The sequence below is a fragment of the Colius striatus genome, chromosome 22 (assembly GCF_028858725.1).
Source record: "Colius striatus isolate bColStr4 chromosome 22, bColStr4.1.hap1, whole genome shotgun sequence".
NCBI lineage: Eukaryota > Metazoa > Chordata > Aves > Coliiformes > Coliidae > Colius > Colius striatus.
The window spans coordinates 2,554,754-2,568,490 of record NC_084780.1 but is presented as its reverse complement, the minus strand read 5'-3'; the positions used below and the strand labels follow the sequence as shown (position 1 = coordinate 2,568,490).

The following is a 13,737-nucleotide window of genomic DNA, read 5'->3' as shown; positions in this document are numbered from 1 at the left end:
AGTCATTTACAGCGTGTTTCATGGAGATGAGTTACATGGGAGTGGCTCTACCATGGTGGTGAAGCAGATAGAATCTCCAAGGTGGCAAGGATGCTAAGTGTGAGGCTTAATCTTGTCTGTATTTGAACTAAAGGTGGCATTCCAAAGGAGAAACTGAAGCTCTGGAGTCTCTGTTGATTAGCCACTAGGTGACTTGCTCAATGTTTGCTTTTCAGATGCAGAGGTACCAGATGTGCAAGAAGTGACTGAGGAGGTGAAGATGGGTCATTTTGTGAGGCTGGAGGGAAGGAGTGGCTGCTGTCTGTATTCCCATGACTATCTCTTGAGTAATCTGAACATGAGAAGAGATGAGCAAAGTGAGATGTCAGCACCAGAGGGCATTTGGCCAGGCGAGCTGTGAGTAGAGGGCTGAAGTAGCACACACTTCAGGCCGTGTGTTGTTGAGGAAGTTGTTACAAGCTTCCCTTGTTTGTGTCACAGGTGGTGCCTGAGCCTCAACCCATCAGGACACAACGACAAGCCCAGAGGGTGAGCAGTCAAGGTAAAGGATGGCAAGATGGGTGTGGGGGTGGGCAGATTGTGGTTTTTGGCTGCATCTCAGTATGTCTTGTGCCTTTTCTCCAGGTCCTGCAAGCAGTGTTGGAGGGGCCAAGCTGCACACTCAGAAGCAGACTGAAAAGGTTGAGACTGTCATCTGGGCTGGTGAGTCAGAGCTAAGCATATCTTCCCTGGGAGAAGGCAACAAGATTGAGCATTGCCAAGAGAGGGTACTTATATAAGATGCTAAAAAGACATGCTGTTGCTGAATGAGAGCTTGCCTTAGGACCTTATGAAAGGGCCAGGACTTCTAGGGATCTGAGCTTTCTCGCCTCCAGGAGTGTCCAACGTGCTCCATCTCTCTGTTGGCTGAGCCCTCTGATTTTTCAGCCTTGGCTCACCCAGCAAAGTGCAAACATTTGAAGATTTCTCCCAAACTAAAGAGAGGAGGCAAGCAAACCTTTTCTGGCTGAAAGGTTGCCTTAGGATCCTCTGCAAAGGCCAGGACTTCTGGGGATCTGAGCTTTCTGACCTCTGTGAGTGTCCAACATGTTCCATGACTCTGAGAAGGCTGAGCCTTCTGGTTTTTCAGCCTTGGCTCACCCAGCAGAGTACAAATGTCTGAAGATTTGTCCCAAACTACAGAACCTAGGAAGGCAAGCCTTAGCTGGCTGAGAGCTTGCCTTGGAACCCTGTGAAATAGCCATGACTTCTGGGGATCTGAGCTTCTGACCTCTGTGAGTGTCTGTGGGAATGGAACGGAAGATTGCCGAGGACGATTGTGGTGATCAGTGGAGCCGAGACAAGTGTGAGGCCTGTGGCCAGTGGAGCTACACAGGGGTCAGCTCTGGGGCCAGTCTGGTTCAACATCTTCATCAACCACCTGGATGTACCCTCAGTGAGTTCCCTGCTGGCACTAAACTGGGAGCACTGGCTGATTCCCCACAGGCTGTGCTGCCAGTCAGTGGGATATCAACTGGCTGGAGAGTTGGGCACAGAGGAACCTGCTGAGGTTCAACAAGGACAAGGGCAGAGTCCTGCAGCTGGGGAGGAACAACCCCCTGCACCAGCACAGGCTGGGGGTGACCTGCTGGAGAGCAGCTCCAGGAGAGAGACCTGGCAGTGCTGGTGAGAATAAACTGCCCATGAGCAGCAACGTGGCCTCGTGGGCAAGGCCAATGGCAGCCTGGGGGCAGCAAGAGAGTGTGGGCAGCAGGGCCAGGGAGGTTCTGCTCCCCCTCTGCTTTGCCACATCTGCTGAGGCCTCATCTGGAGTCCTGGGGCCAGTTCTGGGCTCCCCAGCTGCAGAGGGACAGGGAACTGCTGGAGAGAGGCCAGTGCAGGGCCAGCAAGATGCTGAGGGGATGGAGCATCTTCCTTGTGAGGAAAGGCTGTGGGACCTGGGGCTGTTCAGCCTGGAGAAGAGACTGAGGGGGAAGCTCATTAATACAAGTATTTGTAAGGTGTATGCTAAGGGCATGGCCCACTCTTTTTTCTGTAGTGTCCAGTGACAGGACAAGGGGTGATGAACAAACGCTGCAACACAAATGTTCCCCTTAAACATAAGGAAAAGCTACTTTACTGTGAGGTGAGGGAGCCCTGGCCCAGGCTGCCCAGGGAGGGTGTGGAGGCTCTTTCCTGGGAGGTTTCCAAACCCACCTGGACCTGTCCCTGTGCTCCCTGATCTAGGTGGGAACTGCTTTAACATTCTCTGATTCTGTGATATTTTATTCTCATTTTATTTCATTGTAGCTATTAAATTGTTCTTCCCTCAACCCATGAGTTGAGGTTTGTTTTCTTTTCCGATCTTGTCCCATCCTGAGGGAGGGAGGGGAGCGAGTGAGCGGCTGCGTGAGGCTGAGTTGCTGTCTGAGGTGAAACAGCGCTGTGCAAGGCCATTCTCTGAGGGGGCTGCAATGGGATCAAAGGATAATGTGTTACTGACACAGATACTGAATGTCAGCCTCCCTCAGCCTTCATTAGTTTCTGGTCTCAACGTTTATTTACGGAAATAGCTGATCATGTATTTGTGCATTTTGACATAATTCGTGACAAAGATTTCGTGTGATTGCCCTGTTCACACAACAGGGCACTGCTTGCTTTGTCCTGTGAAACAAGACCTCCCCAAAAAAGACAACCAAGATTAGGAGGAAGCTCAGTGCTCCAGTTAAAAGAAAGAAAATGGATGGAGGCTCCTTCCCTGGAGCTCTTCAAGACCCACCTGGACACGTTCCTGTGTGACCTGATGTAGGTGGGAGCTGCTTCTGCAGGGGATTGGGCTGGATGAGCTCAAAAGGTCCCTTCCAACCCCCACCATGCTGTGAGCCTGTGATTCTATGAATTCCATGGAGCCATGGCTTTCCATTCCCTCATTCCCTTTGATTCCACACACACAAAAAAGCAATTCACCAAAAAAACCCAAACCAAAGAACCAGAGCAGAAGCAAAGCTCTTTCTCTGTCAGGACTGCCAGGGAGCCCTGGCCCACAGCTTTGGCACCTGGGAAAGGGGCACCCGAGCTCTCCACATGAATCATGCCAGCTCCTTGAGGAGTCATTTCAGAGATGATGGAGCTTTTCTTGCTTGTGAGAACATAAGGTGTGGTGGTTTGACCCTGCCTGGGTGCCAGGTGCCCACCAAAGCCACTCTGTCACTCCTTCTCCTCAGCTGGACAGGGAGAGCACTCAGCAACTACCATCATGGGCAAAACAGACTCAGCTTGGGAGAATTACTTTAATAAACTAGTTTAACTTATTGACAACCAAAGTGGAGTGGGGCATAAAGAAATAAATCACATTCCCCTCCTTCCCCTACCCCAGGGTCCCTGTGGCACAGGAGGATGGTGAATGGGGGTACGGTCAGTTCATCAATGATTGTTTCTGCTGCTCCTGTCTCTCAGAGAGGGGACACCTCACCCTTTCCTCCTCCAATATGACATCCCTCCCATGGGACACAGTCCTCCTCAAACTTCTCCAAAGTAGGTCCTTCCAATGGGCTACAATTCTCCACCAGCTCCTCCAGAGTGGGTCCCTTGCACGCGCTGCAGTCCTTCAGGAACAGACTGTCTCAGAATGGGTTCCCCATGGGGTCACAAGTCCTGACAGCAAACTTGCCCCAGCATGGGCACTTCTCTTTCCATTGGCCCACAGGTCCTGCAGGATCCTGCTCCAGCAGGGATTTCCCACAGGGTCACAGCCTCATCCAGGCTCTGGTGTGGGGTATTCCTTGGGCTGCAGGTAGATCTCTGCTCCACTGTGGCCTCCATGTCTGCAGGGGCAGGTCCTGCCTCACCATGGGCTGCACCACAAGCTGTGGGGCAATCTCTGCCCCAGTGCCTGCTGAACCTCCTCCCCTCCTTCTGCACTGACCTTGCTGTCTGCAAAGCTGCTCTTCTCACATTCTCACTCCCCAATTCTGCTGCAGTTTTGCAGTCCTGCCATAACTTTCCTCCTCTTCTCAACTATGATAATCACTAAGGGGTTATCACCATTACTAATTGCCAATCCCTTGGCCATCACTGCACCCATCTGCCAACCAACTGACAATGGTGCTGTCAGCTAAAGGGGGAACCTGTAGCAGCTTCTCATAGAAGCCATCCCCGAGGCCACTGTGCCACCAAAACCTGGCCAAGCAAGCCCACTACAGAAGGAAACCTCAACAAAGTGCAGCTGGGAAAGCTGTCTGTGAAGAATGAGAGATGCCAAACAAGAAGCAGCATTGTGGTGGAAGAGGTCACTCAGAGGGTCCCTGAATCAGCCTTGCCTTTGTGTTTGAAGGAGCAACCCACGAGGGCAGAGAGACATCAGTGAAGGAACAGAAATGACAGGGTGAGAGCTAGATGGGGAAGGAAGATAGGTGTCTGCAGCTGGAAGGGAAAGAAGTGCAGGCATTGGCCAGTGTAGGACAGCCTGCAGGAGAGATGGCCAAGAGTTCAGGTGAAGCTGAACAGCCCAGAGGCAAAGAAGCCTTTGTTGCCCTGGCTATGGCAGCTGCTCCAGCCATCAATGCCACGAGGGACAGGACCTGCCCTCCCATGGCCTGGGGGTCAGACCTTGGCCTTTCTGCTTCAGAAAATCACCCCAGCTATTCTCAGCATCAGAGCCACCTGCACAGGGCCTTGGCTCCAACAGTCATGGCCTCCAGCTCCTTGCTCTAACGAGGCCCTGGGGAGGCTTTGTCAGGAGCAGATCTCAGTGGGACCCATTAAAGCTTCAGGTTCTTGCAGTTTTGCTCATGACTTGGACTTCTTGAGCACTTTCTTCAAGCCTCCTTCATCCTTGGAGGTTCAGGGACTCAGCCCCATGTACACTGTGGGGCTCATTAAAGGACAGAAAGTTCTGATGAGCTCTTTCTCTACCTTTAGTTTACTTAAACTTTCCCAGACCCAGGTAGGCAACTGGAGCCATTTCATTGTGAGTTCAATCAGTCTCCAGTTGATATTAGTGCAGGATGTCTCCTAAGAAGGTCTGCACAGGCAGGAAAAACACAAAACACAGCTCCAAAGCCACCAAAATACAGCTCCATCCCAAAGGCTTCCTGCCTGCAAGGTGCCACCACCCCTCGCTGAACACACGCTCAGAGTTTCTTTGAGTCTCTGCCTTTAAAAGCAAAGTGAGGAGATTTTGCACCAATTGCAGCAAGGGTCTGTATGACCAGAGCCACTCAGACTCCACCTAGAAGTAAAACAAATGTATAAACATGGCTTAAAAGGGGAGGGAAGGGGAAGAAGAATTCCAGGGGCCTCAGGGCTGAACCTCTCTCCCCTGCCATAGGGATGGCCATTGGGTGAGATTCAAACTCTCAGCTGGACCAAGTGCTGTCCTGGGAAACTCAGAAATCTCCAGAGACCCAGTCTGACTTTTCAATGTGCTTATCTCTGGCGTTTTACTCGTATTCTGCACATTTACTCTTGCTTTTGCAGGCAGTGCATTTATCCCCAGCAATCCCAAAGGAGCTGCACTTCTGTCCTTCCATAAACTGCACTGTTAATCCAGCTGTGAGAGCTCTCATGGGACAGGATCCAGCTCCTTCAGCTGGTTCATGAACATACTTGGACTGAAGGTGCACCGTGCTCTTAGTGCATCTGCAGTCATTCCAGTTCAGCACTGAACATGACTGGACTTACGGCACTGAATTGGGCACCACTCAGAATCCAAGCCCAGCCTCCTCCAGCCTCTCTGATACCCGAGGACAGGCTGGAGTGCAAGGGAGAATATGTCTTGCCAAATTCCTTGAACCTGTAACACAACACCAGCACAGGTACTTGGGCTGGAGGAGGAACATTCAACATTCATGGTGAGATCACAAAAGCCTGAGCAGTTGTCAGAGCAGGAGCAGGAACTCGGCTTCTAGGGCCACCTCTGATGTCAGTGGGGGGTGAGTAGGTGTTTTGGAAGGAAGAGCCACCTGGCTGGTGTAAGGACTTCTGGTGTCCCCAGAACCAGCAAAGGTGCTTCAGCTCTGAAAGGAACGTTGGAAGTGGAGCTCATGCTGATGTCCCAGCTCCTGAGCCCTTCCCAGTGCACAAGCAGGAACTTGGTGTAGAACTGCCAGTGTGCACCAGTGAGACCCAAACGGAGTCATTATGGCAAACATCTGTCTTGGAAGCCACCAGCTGAAAGAACAAAGGCAGCAGATGGAACCTGTGAGCATCTTCTCTCCCAGTCCCCTCACTGCCCTCCTTGGAGGGACGTACCAGACTGATGTACCGATGAAAGGCTGCCCAAGGTGTGCCTGGCAGTGTCTTGGCTTACATATTCAGGAGATACCAGAGGTGTTCAGGGTGGATATTGACTGCAGATTGTTGATGTCACTTAATGTGCAAGAACAAAAAGATGGGAAATTCGAAAGAAATGGTCTCTTACAGCACCACTTGAACTTCTGACACCTCTCTGACAAACCTCCTGTGCCCAGAGCTGCGCTTTTGAGGGTGTTTTGCATGTTCCTGAGCCCTCTGCAGCCAAGTGCCTGAACTGCAGCTCCTGAAACACTGACCAAGCCTCCAGAGACGTGCCAACCAGCAGCAAAGCCCAGAGCTGAGGAGGGACCTTTGCTGCACAGTCACCTCCATTCTCCTTCAGAGCCCAGTAAAACCCAACTTTCCTGCTATTATTGACAAAAAAGGAAACCAGTTTCCTACTGACAGTTGTTACACACCAAGTCCCCCAGCTCTTGCCATGAGTGGTCTCTCAGCCAAACCCCTTCTCAGACAGCTCCAGCAACATGAGGTTCTCATGGCCTTGTCTTCACCAATACTGAAGATCTGCATTGCCTGAGATGCCACCAGCTGACCTGGCTCCTGGCTCCACTTATGGGCGCTGAGGCATTTTTCCAAAGCCCAGCTCTCCAGTTCTCCTTGTCCCTAATGTTTTCTAGGCCCCAGTTGTCTTTCTGGCCTCTGCAGGACTTGCTCCCATCTGTCAGGCTCTTTCTTGTGTTGGGAGCCCCAGGATGCAGTGCTCCTGATGTGCTCCTGTGGTGAGCGAACCTTGGAGCCACCCAGCTGCTCCCCCATCACCTGAGTCAGTGGGACAGGGGAGAAAATCGACCAGAAATGCTCATATGTTGAGAGAAAGAAAAGGAGATCACCTGTCAAACTGTCACAAACAAAGACTTGTTTAGGTTGGAATGATCAACTCAATTTGTTACCAATTAAATAAAGGTTATGATTGTTAGAAGTGATAATGAAGATAGTGGAGAGCATCCTGCCTCCCTGCAGCTTTTTGCCACGCTCAAATTGCTCCTTCACACTCAGTTCTTCACCAACCCCATCCCTAGGCAAGAAGACGATGGTGAAGGAGGGTTTCAGTCACTCCAGAACACCTCAGCCACTCCTTCCTCGTGCTTTTTCCCTTCTCCAGTGTGGGTTCTCTCCATGGGGTCAGAACACACTTGCTGTCAAGGCTGTGGGCTTCTCATGGGTGTGTTTCAGTCATCTCCATGGGGGAAGACTCCACAATCACTGGGGGGAACCTGCTCCACAGTCCAAAAGAGTTTCCTGGATTTCAGGTGGAATTTAATGAGTTTTTATTTGTGTCCATCACCCTGGTTTTGTCACTCAGAAGTGCTGAGTTTGGCTTCCTCTCTTGATACCCTCCATTGGGCATTTATACACACTGATCACATCCCTCCAAGACTTTCTTCTCCAGACTGAGCAGCTCTCTCAGCTCTCCTCCTCTGTGGATGATTCTCCAGCCCATTAAAGTAACTTTGTGGCCCTTGGCTGAACTTGCTTTACTAGGTCAATGACTGTTCTGTGCTGTAGCACTGCACATGTGACCTCAGCAGGTCTGAGAGGATGAGAGGGGTCACCTGGCCACATCTGCCAGTGAATCTTTTCCTGATGCAGCCCAGGGGGCTGTTGGTGGGGATGCATTCCTGGCTCATGCTCTGCTTGTCCCCTTGGACCCTGAAAGTTGCTCTCCAGCCCCCTGGCCCCCAGTATTAGGTCTATAGTGTGGTCTGATCTCAGGCTGTCCTCCTCCAGAGCCATTCTCAGCTGCAATTTGTCCTTCTGGGAGACAGACTTCACCTCTCTCACAGGCTGCTCTCATGGCTGCAGTCACTTGTGACAGCAAAGCCCTTTCCTTCCAGGGCTACACAGCCCAGGCCTGCTTCTCTCTGCCCTTGGCATCTGCTGCTTTGGGTCTCCTTGCAGGAACCTCATTCCTCCATCTCTTGCCAGCTGCCATTCAGTCCAGGCCAACAAGTCCCATGCCAGGATGCAGTGAGGGTGGCTGCTCCCTCAGGGATGGGGAGTCAGGAACAGAGGGGTTCAGTGAGCAGGGCAGGGTCTCCTCAGCCTGTGCTCCATCCATCCCTCAACGCTTGAGTAAGGTGAGCAGAGGGAGGTGATGGAGGTCCCATATGAATTTGCTCAGGGCTGTTAAAGTCTCTCAGCACTTGCAAGCATTGGAGTTACAGCAGGTGCTCAAGGAAGAGAGATTGCCTTGGGAGAACTCCACGAGGCTGTGTAGCTGTTACTGCCATCACCAGATTCCAGAAACTCCTAATTCATGTCAATAACAGACTTAGAACCACCAGCCCTCTCACTGTAGAGCCCCACACAAGGTAATGGGAGACTGTGGGTGCTGGTGACCAACAGGCAGCACCTGAACCAGCCCTCAGTCCCTAAAACACCACACAGGGACCTGCTTCTCCTCACACTGAGCCCAGGGAGAAACAAGCAGAGCAATGAGCCTCTTCAGAGCCTCTTCCCTGGACATATTCTTGACAGCAACTTTGAAAGAAGATCCTCAGGTGCTGTTAGGAGATTCCTTTCATTATAGAAACGTTGCTGAGGCCACCTCTGTCATGAAAATGACTATTGCCTGTCCCTGCTGTGCTCACAGGCCTCCTAAAAGCGGGACTGTGACCAAGTTGCAGGAGCAGTCAGGCCTTAAAGTAACAGAAGGGCTCAGGATGAGAGCACAGAGTTGGGAAGAGCGGATTTGGAAAGAGTAAGCCCCAGTTTTCCCTGGCCAGAGCTCTGTGCTGGGACTCTTTTCCCCTCCACCTCTGCACACATGTGGTGCACCTGCAGGACCAGAGAAGGTCTGAGGAAGGATCTTGGACAAACAAGGCAGTGCAGGGTACTTTGCTCTGCTTAAATGAACAGTGATGGTGTCTCCTGGCACTCTCTGGGTCACACGAGACTGGTACATACTGATGTAGTAACAATGTGATTGGTGACATTTACTGGTGGAAAATATCACCCCAAGTAGATAAAGGGAAAAAAATACACAAACAAAGAAAATGAGGACAAACTGAAGAACCCCAGGCTGGGCCTATGGAGAGTCACCTTGTGAGCAATCTGCAGAAGAAGTAAACATTTATTCTGAAGAGTTCCAGTCATCATTTTCCTTAGGCAATCCATGATTTCCTTGTTCCTCAGGCTGTAGATGAGGGGGTTCACTGCTGGAGGAACCACAATGTACATGATGGCCACATACAGATCCAGGGATGGGGAGGAGATGGAGGGGGGCTTTAGGTGATCAAACATGGCAGTGCTGAGAAACAGGGAGACCACAGCCAGGTGAGGGAGGCACGTGGAAAAGGCTTTGTGCCATCCCTGCTCAGAGGGGATCCTCAGCACAGCCCTGAAGATCTGCACATACGACACCACAATGAACACAAAACACACCAAAAATAAATAAGCACCAACCACAATCAGCCCAACCTCCCTGAGGTAAGAGTCTGAGCAGGAGAGCTTGAGGATCTGTGGGATTTCACAGAAGAACTGTCCCACAGCATTGCCGTGGCACAGGGGCAGGGAAAATGTATTGGCTGTGTGCAGGAGAGAGTAGAGAAAGCCAGAGCCCCAGGCAGCTGCTGCCGTGTGCACACAGGCTCTGCTGCCCAGGAGGGACCCGTAGTGCAGGGGCTTGCAGATGGCAACGTAGCGGTCGTAGCACATGATGGTGAGGAGAAAATACTCTGCTGCCATCAAAAGGACTAACTGAAAGCACATCCTACAAAGGTGTCCCAGAGGGAACTGGCCATGGCTTTAGGGACAGTGGCGGAGATGCAGCCCATGTCCATGACAGAGAGATTGAGGAGGAAGAAGTCCATGGGGGTGTGCAGGGGGTGGTCACAGGCTACGGCGCTGATGCCGAGGCCGTTGGCCAGGAGAGCAGCCAGGGAGATGCCCAGGCAGAGCCCAAAGGGCAGCAGCTGCAGCTCCCCCCTGTCTGCAAAGGGCAGGAGCAGGAACTGGCTGATGGAGCTGCTGTTGGACATCTGCTGCCTCTGAGCACAGAGCACTCTCATAGAAGGAAAAGACAGTGACCAGCTAGGACAGACTTCTCCGAGCTAAACAAAGCTTTCTCAAGACCTCTCCCCCTGCTAAACACACTCCCTGATTTTCCATTTCCAGAGGAGCTTCCTTCAGCTCTGTGCCTGCAGCTCTGGTTGCCTGCTCAGTGTGCAGTGAGGAGCAGGGCCTCTGCTGGTTACCGAGTCAGCCCTGCTCTGCAGCAGTGGGGCTGTGGGAATGGTGAGGGCAATGGCCTGACCTGGGGTTTGACTTTGTCAGATGAAACTGCTCGTTATGCAGAAGGGCCTGTTGGCATCTGCACTCCCAGAGATAAGGGGAGGGGATAACAGGAGGCAGTTTGAAACTTCTGGGATTTATTGCATCTTCTTCCCCTCACCACAACAGGGAGTGTTCCTGGATGTCAGAACCCCCAGCATCTCTGCTGCTCTGAGAGGTAGTGCAGATTGAGGGGAGCTGGACTGTCCTGTCTAGATCCCAGGTCTCTGTTTCTGCACCTTTCTGAGATGTAGTGTGATCATACTCACATATGACCCTAAAAAACACAAGTCCCTTCCGAGACCAGAGGGATCCACCTCACACCAGGCAATGTCACGTCCTTCCTCAAGGTCTCAGCACCCCACTTCCAGCCAAGGACACTCACGGTTCATTTCACCAACCCAACAGCACTGTCTCTGTTGGAACATCTCTGTGTGTCATTGTAGAGCACTGAGATAAGAGAAAGATGCCATGGGACAGGATTTTCATCCTGGAGAGCAGCTCACAGCTTGGAAAGACACCTCCAGGGGATGGCCAGGTCTCTAGCAATAGTATCTGATTGAGGGAGACCCAAATTCTTCTCCAGCCCCACAGGCTGCATTGCCAACAGACCCACAGATCAGACCAAAGCTGGGACACGTGTTCCCATGGACACAGCTGCACAGGAGGAGACACAAGCTCAGTGTGTGGCTCTGGGAGCTGGGGGTGGGGGGTGGAACCTGACAGCAAGACCAGGAGAAAAAGAACAAAGACAAGGAGAGAGACAAGAGCAGATGGAGCTTTCCAAATTCCCCCTGCCACCAATCTTCTTGGTTTGCTTTCTCCTCATTCCCTCATCGTCTCTCTGCTGCCTGCAGCTATTCCTCCTGGCAAGTTTTCCCCTGTCCCCTGTCTGTCCCTGTCAGCACTCCCAGAGCCCATCCCCACCTTGGCCCTACAGAAAGCTGCCTGTTGTGGGGGCACTGCCTGGGCACACACTGCTGTGTGCAGTGGCAAAGAGCAGCTCAGAAGAACCTGGATGTGTCCAGCACAGGGGATGCTGCTGCTGTCCATAGGCAGAGGAGTGGCTGAAGCTCTCCAGGAGGTTCCTGGCAAACATAACAATCACTCCATATTACAGTTCAGGAGTCTCAGTGGCTTGTTCAAACTCCTTTTCCATTTGTCCTTGCAAATCCTCAGGAGTAAGAAAGTGAAATGAGAGATTTAGGAAAGCTCCTTCTCTTTCTACTGGTCCCTGCCTCGAGCTTCCTCTGAAAAAAATACCCTCAGCAATGTCCTGGGAGTGATCTGGAGCTGGGAGCAGCCCTGAGCCATGCAGCACTCTCTTGACAGCAGAAAGACCCTCCCCTGCCAGGAGATGCTTTTAACCTCTCTCTCCCAGTTCAGTGCTTCACTCTCCCCCCTCTGTCCTCTCTGGGCTGTCTCCAGGTGTCCCTGGGGCTCCAACTTTGAAAGAGGCTGAAGTCATCCCTGATGTCCCCACCTTTAGCTGTTCAGACTCTTTTTTTCCAGCACCCACATTTCTCCCCACAGAGACAGACACTTCTCTCTACTTCTCATTAGACAGGACAAGCAAAGCTGAAAGATCCAAAGGAACCAAGTCTTTGTCGGCTTGGCCATGGCTCTTGCTTTGGCCACTGAAGCCAAACACGAGAATCTGTATTTTGTGAACTTAGTTTCTTCTCCACTGCTGCTTGTGGAGCTGGGAGTTGTTGCACCCTTTTATACACTCAGCATTGGTCACCCTCACATCCCTGTGCACCCAGGAAGGGCCCTGAGACACACAGGAGGGACAGGACCTGCCCTCCCATGGCCTGGGGGTCAGACCTTGGCCTTTCTGCTTCAGAAAATCACCCCAGCTATTCTCAGCATCAGAGCCACCTGCACAGGGCCTTGGCTCCAGCAGTCATGGCCTCCAGCTCCTTGCTCTAACGAGGCCCTGGGGAGGCTTTGTCAGGAGCAGCTCTCAGTGGGACCCATTAAAGCTTCAGGTTCTTGCAGTTTTGCTTATGACTTGGACTTCTTGAGCACTTTCTTCAAGCCTCCTTCATCCTTGGAGGTTCAGGGACTCAGCCCCATGTACACTGTGGGGCTCATTAAAGGACAGAAAGTTCTGATGAGCTCTTTCTCTACCTTTAGTTTACTTAAACTTTCCCAGACCCAGGTAGGCAACTGGAGCCATTTCATTGTGAGTTCAATCAGTCTCCAGTTGATATTAGTGCAGGATGTCTCCTAAGAAGGTCTGCACAGGCAGGAAAAATAGTCCCTTGTGGTGTGGCACCATATGGACGGCCTTCCTCCTGTCGTGGTTTTGCCTGGGCCAGGTTTTTGGTAGCTGGGGAGAGCTACAGGGCTGGCTTCTGTGAAAAAAGAGTTGCCAGAAGCTGTCCCTGTAGCTGACAGGGATAATGACAGTCAGTTCCAAAGATGGACCCATAGCTGACCAAGGCCTGGCCGGTTGGTGATGGAGGTAATGCCTCTAGGATTAAGGTCATTGAGAAGGGGAAGAAGTTGCTGGGCAGTTCCTAAACTCACCAGCAGCAGGGAGTGAGAATGTGAACACATAGAATCACAGCATGGGGGGGTTGGAAGGGATCTTCAGAAATCCTCTAGTCGAACCCCCTGCAGAAGCAGCTCCCACCTAGATCAGGTCACACAGGAACGTGTCCAGGTGGGTCCTGAAAAGCTCCAAGAAGGAGCCTCCACACCCTCCCTGGGCAGCTTGGGCCAGGGCTCCCTCACTCCAACACTGACACAGTTTTTCCTTATGTTTCAATGGAACTGTTTGTGTTGCAGCTTCATCCCATCACCCCTTGTCCTGGCACTGGCTACAACACAAACAAGTGCTGCCCCAACCTCCTGACACCCATCACTTAGATGTTTGTAACTATTGCTGAGCTCCCCCCTCAGTCTCTTCTCCAGGCTGAACAGCCCCAGGTCCCACAGCCTTTCCTCACAAGGAAGATGCTCCATCCCCTCAGCATCTTGCTGGCCCTGCACTGGCCTCTCTCCAGCAGTTCCCTGTCCCTCTGCAGCTGGGGAGCCCAGAACTGGCCCCAGGACTCCAGATGAGGCCTCAGCAGCTGTGGCAGAGCAGAGGGGGAGCAGAACCTCCCTGGCCCTGCTGCTCACACTCTCTTGCTGCCCCCAGGCTGCCATTGGCCTTGCCCA

The 13,737-nt window shown here is 52.1% G+C and overlaps 1 pseudogene; it reads right to left on the bottom strand.

The window, feature by feature from the left end:
* Positions 1-8,952: 8,952 nt before the first annotated feature.
* On the bottom strand, positions 8,953-10,274 carry LOC104558232 (olfactory receptor 14A16-like; annotated as a pseudogene).
* Positions 10,275-13,737: the final 3,463 nt, after the last annotated feature.